Source organism: Urocitellus parryii, chromosome 7, assembly GCF_045843805.1.
Source record: "Urocitellus parryii isolate mUroPar1 chromosome 7, mUroPar1.hap1, whole genome shotgun sequence".
NCBI classification, from domain to species: Eukaryota; Metazoa; Chordata; class Mammalia; order Rodentia; family Sciuridae; genus Urocitellus; species Urocitellus parryii.
Window position 1 is genome coordinate 95,027,445 of NC_135537.1, and position 13,144 is coordinate 95,040,588.

The 13,144-nt window shown below is 38.0% G+C and overlaps 1 pseudogene; it reads left to right on the forward strand.

The window, feature by feature from the left end:
* Positions 1 to 310: 310 nt before the first annotated feature.
* Positions 311 to 2,275, forward strand: LOC144256060 (phosphatidylinositol 3,4,5-trisphosphate 3-phosphatase and dual-specificity protein phosphatase PTEN pseudogene; annotated as a pseudogene).
* The last annotated feature ends 10,869 nt before the right edge of the window (positions 2,276 to 13,144 follow it).

Below are 13,144 nucleotides of genomic sequence, written 5' to 3' on the forward strand. Positions count from 1 at the left end.
TTTTCACATTGACATAGAGATTACCATACAGATTAACTTACAAATTAATAATACTCTTTCATGGGCTCTATACACTTTCTACATGTGGGCTCTCAATTCTTTTCCAGAGCCCTTTCATTAATTGTTCTTAGGTAATCAATAAAGCATTTGAAAAAGTATACTCTGAGGAAGCAGCAAACACGTAAAGTATTCAAGCAAACAAAAAATACATGTTTCGTACTGATGAAATTCAGCAGAGGGGAAGCTGCAGCCATGATGGAAGTTTGAGAGTGGAGCTGCTGTGAGGCTAGGCCCGGCTCAGGCGAGGGAGATGAGAGACGACGGCGGCCGCGGCTCAGAGCCCCTCTCAGCGCCTGTGAGCAGCCGCGGGGGCAGTGCCCTCCGGGAGCCGGCCGGCCTGAGGCGGCGGCTGCAGTGGCGGTTCCTCGCCTCCTCTTGGTCTTTTCTAACCGTGCAGTCTCTTCCTTGGCTTCTCCTGAAAGGGAAGGTGGAAGCCCTGGGCTCTGGCGGGAGCCGGCTGAGGCTCTGCGGCGGCACCTCCCGCTGCTGGAGAGGGGCGGGGAGGGGGGGGGGGAAGCGGCAGCGGCTGTGGCCGCAGCTCCGGGGAGGGGGTCGGAGTCGCCTGTCACCATTTCCAGGGCTGGGAACGCGGGAGAGTTGGTCTCTCCCCTTCTACTGCCTCCAACACGGCGGCACATCCAGGGACCCGGGCCGGTTTTAAACCTTCCCTCCGCCGCCACCGCACCTCCCTGGCCCGGGCTCCGGAGGCCGCTGGAGGAGGCAGCGGTTCCGAGGATTATTCGTCTTCTCCCCATTCCGCTGCCGCCGCTGCCAGACCCCTGGCTGCTGAGGAGAGGCAGGCCCAGTCTCTGCAACCATCCAGCAGCCGCCGCAGCAGCCACGACCCGGCTGCGGTCCAGAGCCAAGCGGCAGCAGAGCGAGGGGCATCAGCGACCGCCAAGTCCAGAGCCATTTCCATCCTGCAGAAGAAGCCCCGCCACCAGCAGCTTCTGCCATCTCTCTCCTCCTTTTTCTTCAGCCACAGGCTCCCAGACGTGACAGCCATCATCAAAGAGATCGTTAGCAGAAACAAAAGGAGATATCAAGAGGATGGGTTCGACTTAGACTTGACCTATATTTATCCAAACATTATTGCTATGGGATTTCCTGCAGAAAGACTTGAAGGCGTATACAGGAACAATATTGATGATGTAGTAAGATGTGCTGAAAGACATTATGACACCGCCAAATTTAACTGCAGAGTTGCACAGTATCCTTTTGAAGACCATAACCCACCACAGCTAGAACTTATCAAACCCTTTTGTGAAGATCTTGACCAATGGCTAAGTGAAGATGACAATCATGTTGCAGCAATTCACTGTAAAGCTGGAAAGGGACGGACTGGTGTAATGATTTGTGCATATTTATTACATCGGGGTAAATTTTTAAAGGCACAAGAGGCCCTAGATTTCTATGGGGAAGTAAGGACCAGAGACAAAAAGGGAGTAACTATTCCCAGTCAGAGGCGCTATGTGTATTATTATAGCTACCTGTTAAAGAATTATCTGGATTATAGACCAGTGGCACTGTTGTTTCACAAGATGATGTTTGAAACTATTCCAATGTTCAGTGGCGGAACTTGCAATCCTCAGTTTGTGGTCTCCCAGCTAAAGGTGAAGATATATTCCTCCAATTCTGGACCCACACAACGGGAAGACAAGTTCATGTACTTTGAGTTCCCTCAGCCATTGCCTGTGTGTGGTGACATCAAAGTAGAGTTCTTCCACAAACAGAACAACATGCTAAAAAGTATAAAATGTTTCATTTTTGGGTAAATACGTTCTTCATACCAGGACCAGAGGAAACCTCAGAAAGAGTAGAAAATGGAAGTCTATGTGATCAAGAAATCGATAGTATTTGCAGTATAGAACGTGCAGATAATGACAAGGAATATCTAGTACTTACTTTAACAAAAAATGATCTTGACAAAGCAAATAAAGACAAGGCCAACCGATATTTTTCTCAAAATTTTAAGGTGAAACTGTATTTTACAAAAACAGTAGAGGAGCCATCAAATCCAGAGGCTAGCAGTTCAACTTCTGTAACCCCGGATGTTAGTGACAATGAACCTGATCATTATAGATATTCTGACACCACTGACTCTGATCCAGAGAATGAACCTTTTGATGAAGATCAGCATACACAAATTTCAAAAGTCTGAATTTTTTTTTATCAAGAGGGATAAAAATACCATGAAAACAAACTTGAATAAACTGAAAATGGACCTTTTTTTAAAAAAATGGCAATAGGACATTGTGTCAGATTACCAGTTATAGGAACAATTCTCTTTTCCTGACCAATCTTGTTTTACCCTATACATCCACAGGGTTTTGACACTTGTTGTCCAGTTGAAAAAAAAGGCTGTGTAGCTGTGTCATGTATATACTTTTGTGTCAAAAGGACATTTAAAATTCAATTAGGATAAATAAACATGGCACTTTCCCATTTTATTTCAGTTTAATAAAAAGTGGAGGCAGACTGATGTGTATACATAGGAATTTTTCCTTTTGTGTTCTGTCACCAACCTAAGTGGTCTAAAGAGCTTTGTGAATTACAGGTTCAAATCCTACCCCTTTGCACTTGTGGCAACAGATAAGTTCACAGTTGTCTAAGAGAAGTTTTTAAAGGGTTTTGCTACCTTTTAATGCATGTATTTGGGTTGGGGGAATGGAGGGAATGCTCAGAAAGGAATATATTTTATGCTGGACTCTGGAACATATACCATCTCCAGCTATTTACACACACCTTTCTTTAGCATGCTATTATTATTAATCTGGACATTTGAGGAATTGGCCGCTGTCACTGCTTGTTGTTTGTGCATTTTTTTAAAAGCATATTGGTGCTAGAAAAGGCAGCTACAAGGATGAATTTGTATTGGGGTACAGGAGTGAACCTTGTGAAACATCTTAAGAATCCACAAATGAAGGGATATAAAAACAATGTGGGCATAGATAAGAAACACAGCAACAATGACTTAACCATATAAATGTGGAGGCTATCAACAAAGAATGGGCTTGAAACATTATAAAAATTGACAATGATTTATTAAATATGTTTTCTCAATTATAATGACTGCTCCATCTCCTGTGTAATCAAGGCCAGTGCTAAAAGTCGGAAGCTATTAGTACCTACATCAGTCAACAACTTACACTTACTTTATTAATTTTCAATCATATACCTGCTGTGGATGCTTCTATGTGCTGCCTGCAAACTTCATTTTTTCTCATTAAATATAAAATATTTTGTAATGCTGCACAGTAAATTTCAATTTCAGATTCTACAGTAAGTGTTTTTTTTTTTCTTCAAAGATTTATGATGCACTTATTCAATCCAGTAGCTGTCAGCTGTTCCACCCTTTTGACCTTACACATTCTATTACAATGAGTTTTGCAGTTTTGCACATTTTTTAAATGTCATTAACTGTTAGGGAATTTTACTTGAATATTGAATACATATATGTGTATATTAAAATTGTGTTAAAAAGGAAATTAGAGTTGCTGTCAATTTTCAACACTGCACAAATAAGGCATTTAATTTTTCAGTAGAAATTGTTCTACATAGGCTTTATTGATTTGCTATTGAATATTTTTTTTTAATGTGCAGTGTTACGTCATTTCATAGTGTTAGAATTGGGACTAGGGCTTCAATTTCACTTCTTAAACATCATATATTTGATATGCCCAGACTGCATATGATTTTTAGCAGAGTACAATGACTATAGTAAAGCTAATGTGAAGATACTATTAAAAAGGATTTTCCCCCAGAAACTTGGTATCTTTCAAATTATACCTTGACCTTGACATTTGAATACCTAGCCATTATATTTCTTAATGGTGTAGAATCCCATTTTCAATAACTTATTGGTGCTGAAATTGTCCACTAGCTGTGGTCTGACTAGTTATAATTTACAAATACAGATTGCATAGGACCTACTACAGCAGCATTTATAGACTTTAATGGTAAATAGATTAGGCAGAACTTCATCTAAAGTTTTCTTGGTAAATAATGTTTTCCATACCTCATCAATTTCACTCAACAAAGTTTTTAAATTTTTAACAAAGCTCCTAGGATTTAAACATTTATAATTAAACACTGATATATAGAGTATTGATGGCTCAGAAGTTAAATTGGTAAAGCCAGAGACATCTATTCCTAAAATCTCACCATTGAAATTTATGACACCTTATGTTTCATAAATGCTGAAAATAATTGACTAAAATGAGATATCTATTCCTGTTTTGAAATTAGTTATTAATATTGTTCTTTATTATAGTTTTGGGCACAGCATATTAAAACATAACTTGTATTGTTCCGATATGTAACATGGAGGGCCAGGTCATAAATAATGATATATACTGGGCTTTTGCACTGTTATTATTTTTCCTTTGTAATGTGAAGGTCTGAATGAGGGTTTTGATTTTGAATGTTTCAGTGTTTTTGAGAAGCCTTGCTTACATTTTATGGTGTAGTCATTGGAAATGGAAAAATGGCATTTTATATATATATATATATATATATATATATATATATATATATATATATATTATACATACTCTCCTTCCTTTATTTCAGTTACCATACCCCTAGAATTTGACAAGAATTGTTATGAATGAAAGGTTTTCAAGTCCTAAACTTTATTTATGTCAGTATTCATAATTAGCCTGAAGTACATTCTGTAGGTAATCTCTCCCAAGTTTCTGGAATGTTTTCTTAGACTTTTTGGATGTGCAGCAGCTTACATGTCTGAAGTTACTTGAAGACATCACTTAAGAAATCTTACATTTGGGCCCTGTACCATACCAAGTCCTCTGTAACTCCTCTTGAACATTTTTGCCATAATTATGAAAGGGTAGTTGAATAAACAGCATCACCATTCTTTGCTGTGGCACAGGTTATAAACACATAAGTGGAGTTTACCAGCAGCATCAAATGTTTCAGCTTTAAAAATATGAGTAGGGTACAAGTTACATGTTTAGTTATAGAAAATTTGTGCAATATGTTCATAACGATGGCTGTGGTTGCCACAAAGTGTCTCGTTTACCTTTAAATTCCATTAATGTGTCATGCATGCAGATGGAAGGGGTGGAACTGTGCACTAAAGTGGGAGCTTTAACTGTAGTATTTGGCGGAGTTGCCTTCTACCTGCCAGTTCAAAAGTTCAATCTGTTTTCATATAGAATATATATACTAAAAAATTTCAGTCTGTTAAACAGCCTTACTCTGATTCAGCCTCTTCAGATACTCTTGTGCTGTGCAGCAGTGGCTCTGTGTATAAATGCTATGCACTGAGGATACACACACAAAAAAAAAAAATGTGTACAGGATAATGCCTCATACCAATCAGATTTCCATTTGTTATTGTGTTTGTTAACAACCATTTATCTCTTAGTGTTATAAACTCCACTTAAAACTGATTAAAGTCTCATTATTGTCAAAAAAAGAAAAAAGAAATTCAGCAGAGGCATTGTAAGGAAATTTTGTAGGCAATAAATTCTGGACCATTATTTCCTTGTGATTCCTCAGGTAAAAGATATTGACTTGCTTTCATCATCTGGAATTATGCCAACAATGTATACTATATTACTAAAATAATTTCAAAATTTTCATTATAAAAGGATTTCCCATGAAATAAACTATAAACTCATCATTCCTTCAGCAAATATTTATTGAGATGACAGCTGTGTGAGGGATGGTGAGGGATATGTGGATTCAAAGGGGTGTGAAGGCTAAAATAGATTAGAATTTGGGTGTGCATATTCTCAGAGATTCTCACAATGAAGCTGATAATGGAAACTAAAATACTTTAATAGAGTTGGACATTTCTGTAATACAATGTATTAAGGTGATGGACAGCTTGGCACTTAAAGATGGTACTTATTATTGGTAGGGGCTAAATCTTGGAAGAAATTCTGAGGCCATTCTTATACACAATTATGAGGCTTTTCTCTTTCATCCTACGCACACAACCTCAGAACTTGGTTTGCCTTTTGGGGGTGGGTTGGTGGGGATTAAACTCAGGACTATACCCCCAGTTCTTTTCTTTTCCTTTTAAACAGACATCATCCAAGGCTTATTTAGGAAGGTAGATACACATTCAAGGAAAATGTAAGAGAGAGAGAGAGAGAGAGAGAGAGAGAGAGAGAGAGAGAGAGAGAGAGAGAGAGAGACATCCCTGACTTGGGCTGAGGATCCAATATGTATAAAAGGACTGTACCAGCAGCTGAACTAAAGGTGGATCATGATGTATTTTCACAATTTTGCACCATTTTCAGTACTTTTTAAATTTTATTTTCATACCAGGTCTCACTAAATTCCCCAAGCTGGACTCAATCTTGCAATCCTCCTAAATCTTTTATGGTATTTAGTGTATCTGGTTGACTTTACCCTATCTTTTAAATTCTGTTGTTAAAAACTGTTTTTATTCTTTGGCTATAAACCACAAAGTGTTGATAAACAATGATGTAGATTGTCACTTAATTATTTGAACTTGTCTCTGAATTTAGGGCAATGAACAAAGGCTGATTAAGCCTTACAGATATGTATACATTTTCCATGAGATAAAGAAAAGGCAGCATAACATTTCCACATCTTTATGTTGTTTTTCATGTATGCTGAGAACTAATACATGGAACAGATCTAGCTGGTAGACTATTAGTGATTCTAGGTCTAGAGAGGGATCTTTTGGACATCACTGTTGATGGGCAGTAGAACTATTTATGTTAAATTGTTTCTAGCTATTTTAATCTTTGCCAAATTCTACAAAATAAAGATTATGTTTTGATATTTTGTTTGAAAGGGAATTATATTGAAATGCTATTCTATATTAAACCACTGAGATAAAAAATGTTTTGATTTTGCTGGGATTTATTTCATCTGATTGTTCATGACCCATAGTAAGCATTTTAGTGTTAGTTTCTGCTATTATAATTATTATCATTTCCTTGTACTATGTGATTGCTACTTTGTTTATCCGCATTTTAAGAAACCAAGTTATGATGGGTATGGTGGATTTAGTCATCCCAGCAACTTGCAAGGCTGAGATACAAGGATTGCAAGATCAACGCTAGCTTCAGAAAATTCTGCCCTAAACAATTAAGCAAGACCCTGTCTCAAAATCAAACAAATAAGCAAGAAAAACAGCTAGGGATAAAACTCAGTGGAAAAGTGCCCCTGGATTAAATCTCCAGTTCCAAAAATGAAAAAAAAAAACTGAGTTATGCACAAATGTGTACAAGGTTACTCACCTAAAAGATCTCCCTAAGCTTTTTTTTTTTTTTTTTTTTTTTTTTTTGCCAGTTAAAAGGTCTATTCCTCATTATTATGGGTTCCTTATTCCAGAGTCCTTCAAGGATGTCTGAATTTGTGAAGTAGATATTTCTAGCCCACCATAAGCCTTCTCTGGCCTATTCACTATGGGCAATCACAGGTAGTCACTAGGCAGGCAGGCAGATGAGTTTACCTGGTGAGCACTTCTGTGTTCAAAAAAATAGTAGGGAAGTTATTGACCCAGCAGCCAGCTAGGCATGAGGAGAGAATGTGGGGCAAAACACTTCAACTTCAACATGGGCTGTCAAATTGCTAATTGAACATACACATGTGCACATGCACACTCATACATGGACTGCTTAAAATCAAAGAGTTCCTAGTTGATATTTTTTTCTACCCATTTGCCCTACTTTTATATTTCTAGTCATAGATTTCTGTGAGATGGATAAATGTCAAATAAAATGTATCTTTTGGGTACCAAAAGTTCTTAACTGGTACATTTTTTAAATTCAAAATGACGTTTTACACCTTTTATCTACTTTAGAACCCAAGACAGACTTAGGTTCATCAGGGAAGCTTTCTCTGGCTCCCCTGAGGTGGCATGATCACCTCCCTATACACCAGCCTATTGCACACAGTGCTTGTCCCTGTCACAGTAACAGTGGACAATTGAATTTTCTTTAAGTTATTGGCACAGAGACATTGATCATTTAAATCTTAACTATTCTTTGTAACCATCAATCCATGAAATTCAAAACTGCTGTGGAATGTACACAGTGTTTCCAGCTTATAAGTGGTGGCCAGGGTTCCAAACCCTTGGCCTGGGCCTCCACTGATGACAGAACTTTAACCAACCACCTGCCTGCATCTGTCTCCTGAAAGAGTTCCGGTTTCAAACTGAGAGCACTCCATAATTCCCAAAGTTACCTCTGCACATTTAAGATGCTCTGAAAAACAGTTGTGTTATCACTTTTATGCCACTGTTGTTTGAATTAACTCTCAAAGGCTTGACGTACAGGAGAAGGGAGATTATGAAAAAGTTCTTACTACCAAGTAAGAGCTTCCTGTATTCTTGTGATTTTTATACGTAACTACTAAAGTCTCTCCTTAACTTTCAGAAGGGTCATTGCACTAGTGAGCATGTTTGACCAGCAAATCCTTCATTTTTCACCAATCTGTGTCATTTGGTGAATAAATTACTTAAAAAGACAGTCCATTTTCAGAATTTTGGTTATGTGCACATTGATTTGATTTGTAATTTATTTAATGGCAGGATATTTAAATGTTTCTTCACAAGAATTCAACAAAGAAGTTTTTGTATGTATTCTCACTTTTCCAATAAACTTTTTTTTTTGTGTGTGTGTTCTAGACATACTCCATTTTTTATCATTCCTATTTATTGGAGCCAGAATGGACAGGTGGCATCATGTTTAAATTATGATGATGATAAAATGTGTGTATTCATTTCTAGGGGACGACAAACTATTGTCTGTTAGTACTGTTGCTGGGATTACTAGGAAATAAAAATATCTGCAAGTGTAGCACATAAAATTCTGTGCTTGATAAATCTCTAAATTTAGAATTTCATAGCATATCTTTTGTGTTGCTTCAATCTTATAACTTGGCTTTGAGTCTGTGGAATTGTTGGATGAATAGACACAGTAACTTAAAATATGCAATTAGTTCTGTCTCCCTTTGTTCATTTACTGGTTTTTAACAGATGCTAATGTTAGTCTATCAGAGAGAGTAATTACACAATTGAAAATCAACTTCTCAAGAGAGACTCCCATAATTCAGGGAGAAGTAGCATCTCTTTCAAAATTGAGGGTTGACTGTTAAAAGGAAGAAGAATACCACCCTCTTGTCCTCATCATGACAGAGATAAGTTCCTGTCCTTTTTAGACTGTGGACAGTCTCAGTGGGTGCAAACCAGTTCTCAAACAGCACAGGAATGGACATGGTGTGGAGCTGGTGGTGGCAGTTCTTTGGAGGGCTTTGAATAGTTTGTGATTTTCTTCTAAGCCAGGGTATAGGGTCTACTTCACAGCATTTAGTCTCCCAAGTTGAAGAAAAATGAACTAAATTCTTTTTTGCTTGGTAAAGAAAGACTCAAATCCTGGGTGTTAGAATAATGTCTAGTACATAGGGGCTGGGCTGTTTCTTCATATGTCATAAGGCCTCAAAATGGTATGAGCTGTATAAAATTAAAGGAAAACCAAATGCTTCCAATTCACCCCTTGGATGGGGTGCTATGTGAGCAGGATGGCTGAGAGGAAAGAGGAAGCAGAAGAGATGAAAAGCTAGTTCCAGAACAGGCTGAACTAGATATGCAGCCACCAACTAGATATGAAGTGCTGGAAGCACTGATGTCAGTGACAAGGTTAGTTATTTGGTATTTTACTTAGTATTTTCAGAATGAACATAAAATTCAGTTTGTAGTTGAGGAGTAGATTGGTCCTCCACTTGTATGCTTGAAATGGAAACATAGTAGACTTATTAATATAAATGTTGATTTGTACCCCAGACCAATAAGACTTGGGTATATGAATTTTTCTGAAATCTGAAGATAAAAATCACTTGAAAAGAAAATGTACTTGATCAGTTTTCCATAGTCTCTTCATTCACTTTTTAAAATATCTGTTCAACTAAATTTGAGGTTCTTAGCTCATCATCAAAATAGAGGACTTGCATAGCCTGTGCTTGCCTTGGTCTTCATGTTTTCCTATTCCAGTGTTTTTTCCCATATATTCTTCACTGATTTAGTCATTCTAAATTTGGATTTTGTAACATGAAGGTTCATTTGTCCCTCTCCCTCACTTTCCATCCCCATCTTCCCAACCTCATTTTCTTCTTTTTCCTCTATTTTCCTTTTAGAAACTGGTCACTTTCTATTTTTTCAGGTCAATTAGTTTAATAGCTCAGCAGACCACCTTGAACATCTAAGGGCAAGAATATCTGCAAGTATTTGTCAAGATCTTATGTATCTTTTGTCCACATGTATGCTTTCTTTCCTGACTGCTATCTTTTAAGTAGCTATACTCCTTCCTCCACATCAAACAGCCATCACACAGTGACTTCCCAAGTAGTGGAAACAGCAAACGACTGGGCAAGGAGGTCCAGCCTCCACATGCATTTGCTCTATTATGGTCAAAAGCCTGTCGTTGTGAGGAGAGCAGTTACTGGTGAACATCTTCAAATTCAGCTGCTTTAGATAAGCATGGAACATAATGAACTGCCAGGCCCCAGCCTTGTAAGGGTCTCAGAGGACAACTGGATGACAAGGAGTCGGCGAGGAGTGGTGGAGAAACAACACAGACACAAAAGTGAAGGTGCTGAATCTGAATCTTCACTTATGTCTTGAATCATATATGCTATTCTTTTTGGAGTGATTACAATACTTTGTGTTTACAAGGCAGGAAGCACAGAAGTTGCTATTCAAGGAAGTAGTTTCATTTTTGAGTAAGCCTAATCAGACAAAATTCATCATTAATCCTAAGCAGCAGTAAGCACTTTTAACTTTCATTTTGTGTTTTGCCTTGAGCTGTTACACTTAGCTAAGCTTAATAATAGTTGGCTATGACTCAAACATTTATCCTATCTCTCAAGCTGATTTATAGTATTTCAAACCTGGACCAGTGCTGCAGTTATAGCAAGTGGTTAACTTGAAAGATTGGACTATTATTTTTAATCACTCTAATGGTGAAGAGTCATACCATTCAGCCCTGCTAGCTGGTCCCTGAGTCCAAAACCATCAACTTATTTGTTTTCTAATGATTAACTTTTCTTCTCTAGGTTTAAGCATCAAGGGGTCCCCCTATGTCTGCTTCATTCCCATTTACTTAAATCTCTATAGCATACCCATTTATTAGTAACATTTAATATCAACCCTACATTGGGATCATATTTTCCTGCCCAGGACCAAGGAGGCAAGGTGGAAGTTGGCTCTGGTCTGGGACTATGAGGGGACGCCAAAACCTACCCCCAATCATGTTAGCTGGCCCATAGGGCCCCATGACTGTTGGCATAGGCCTATATTTTTTTATTATTCTTTTCCTTATGACCTACTTTATCAGGAAGGACCTTTGGACTTTCAGGAGTAGATTATTAAGCTTATTTATTAAATTTAACAAGCTTTTCATAAACTTCCTTAACTGTTTTTTTCTTAGGGAGTTTGGCTATAATGCTTAACTGTGTATGAGAATTGGCTGCATTATTGCAGTTGTTGCAAGCTCACCTATTTTCCAGGATTGCTATGTTTACCCAGAGAGTAATGTTAATTCCCCTAGACTCAATGGTCACATGAGAGGTGAGTAATATTCCAATAGAATAAAGCCAAACAAATTCCATTCAATTCCCAGAAACATGCTGCACTCCCTGGACATGGGTTCCCTAGCACCATCCACCTCAGGAAGACCTTACCGTTTCCTGGGTCAGGGGAGGGGTGAAGCAATTAACCAGTCTTCTAAAAGTTTTTACCTAAGAGTACCAACTTATTTGTAAGATAAAGAAAAGTCAGATTAAACTAATGTCCCCTAGTAAGTCAGATCTCTAAAAGTAAGAAATTTTACTTTTTTCAGTTCCAAAATGAAGAAAGTACCCTACATGTGAGTGTACTCAAATCAATCAATGAATAATAAATGACATTGGTTTGAGAGTTGTTTATCCATATAACTACCATAAAACACTCAAACAATGAGTTCAATAACCATGTTACTTTCATCTTTGTGTAGGAATCCCAATAAGACCAGTAAGAACTGCTGCTGCTACTAGGTCCTCTTACACAGGTGATAGAAATGTCTTCCCACATCAACCCTGTGGATCCACTCTGTTATCCAACTGTTATTTCAAAAGGGAATGGGGACATGTCCCAAATAATAGCCCTCAAAGAACACAGAGCTACTCAGGTCACACTTACATTTGACTATGGGACACAGACACTTGAGAAGGTGTACAGAAGAAATCAACATAATCTAACATAACATAATGAAAGCATGGCTGAAGGAAGGAAGAGAGCACAAAGGAGAGAAGATCATGATGCTACTACTGAAGCAGTTCCTACCCTGGGGCACTGTGCTGTGTGCATGAAGAGTCCTGCTCAACAAACAGGGGTCCCCAAGCTATATTGTGCAGTATCTGTTACAGTTTCAATATTAGATGTCCCTCAATAGCTCATGTGTGAGACAATGCAAGAAGGTTTAAAGGTGATATATTATTGAGTTATAAGAGCCTGAACCCAATCAGTGAATTAATCCCTTGATAGAGATTAATGGTTTGGTAACTGTAGGCAGGGAGGGTATGGCTGCTGTAGGTGGGTCTCTGGGGATGTGCCTTTGGAATATATGTTTTTTGAGCTGGGCTTAGTTTTCTGCTTCCTGGCCTCTGACCAATTCTCCCACCAATATTTTGCCTCACATAAATTCCCAAGGAATGGAGCCTGCTAGAAATGCACAGATATCTGTGAAACTGTGAGCTCCAAATAAACTTTTCCTCATCTAAATTTGTGCTTGTTGGCTGTTTCAGTCACAGCAGTGAGAAAGTTCACTAAAACAGTTATCACATTTCATATATTAGAAATCAATCCAGGTAAATCAATGGTTCCAGGTCAGTCAGTCAGATTCTCAGGTCCTCCTCATGTAGAGATTGGAACTCCACACTGTCTCAGAGGAATTTACAAATGAAGTGACTCCTTATTACACTATTCTAATGTGTGTATGCTTAAAATTTTCCATAAAGCTATTTTTTTTAAAGTTGCTCATCTAAGTGATCCAAAATGTACTTGAATGAATTATTTGAGATCAAGGAAATATAAAATATTTTT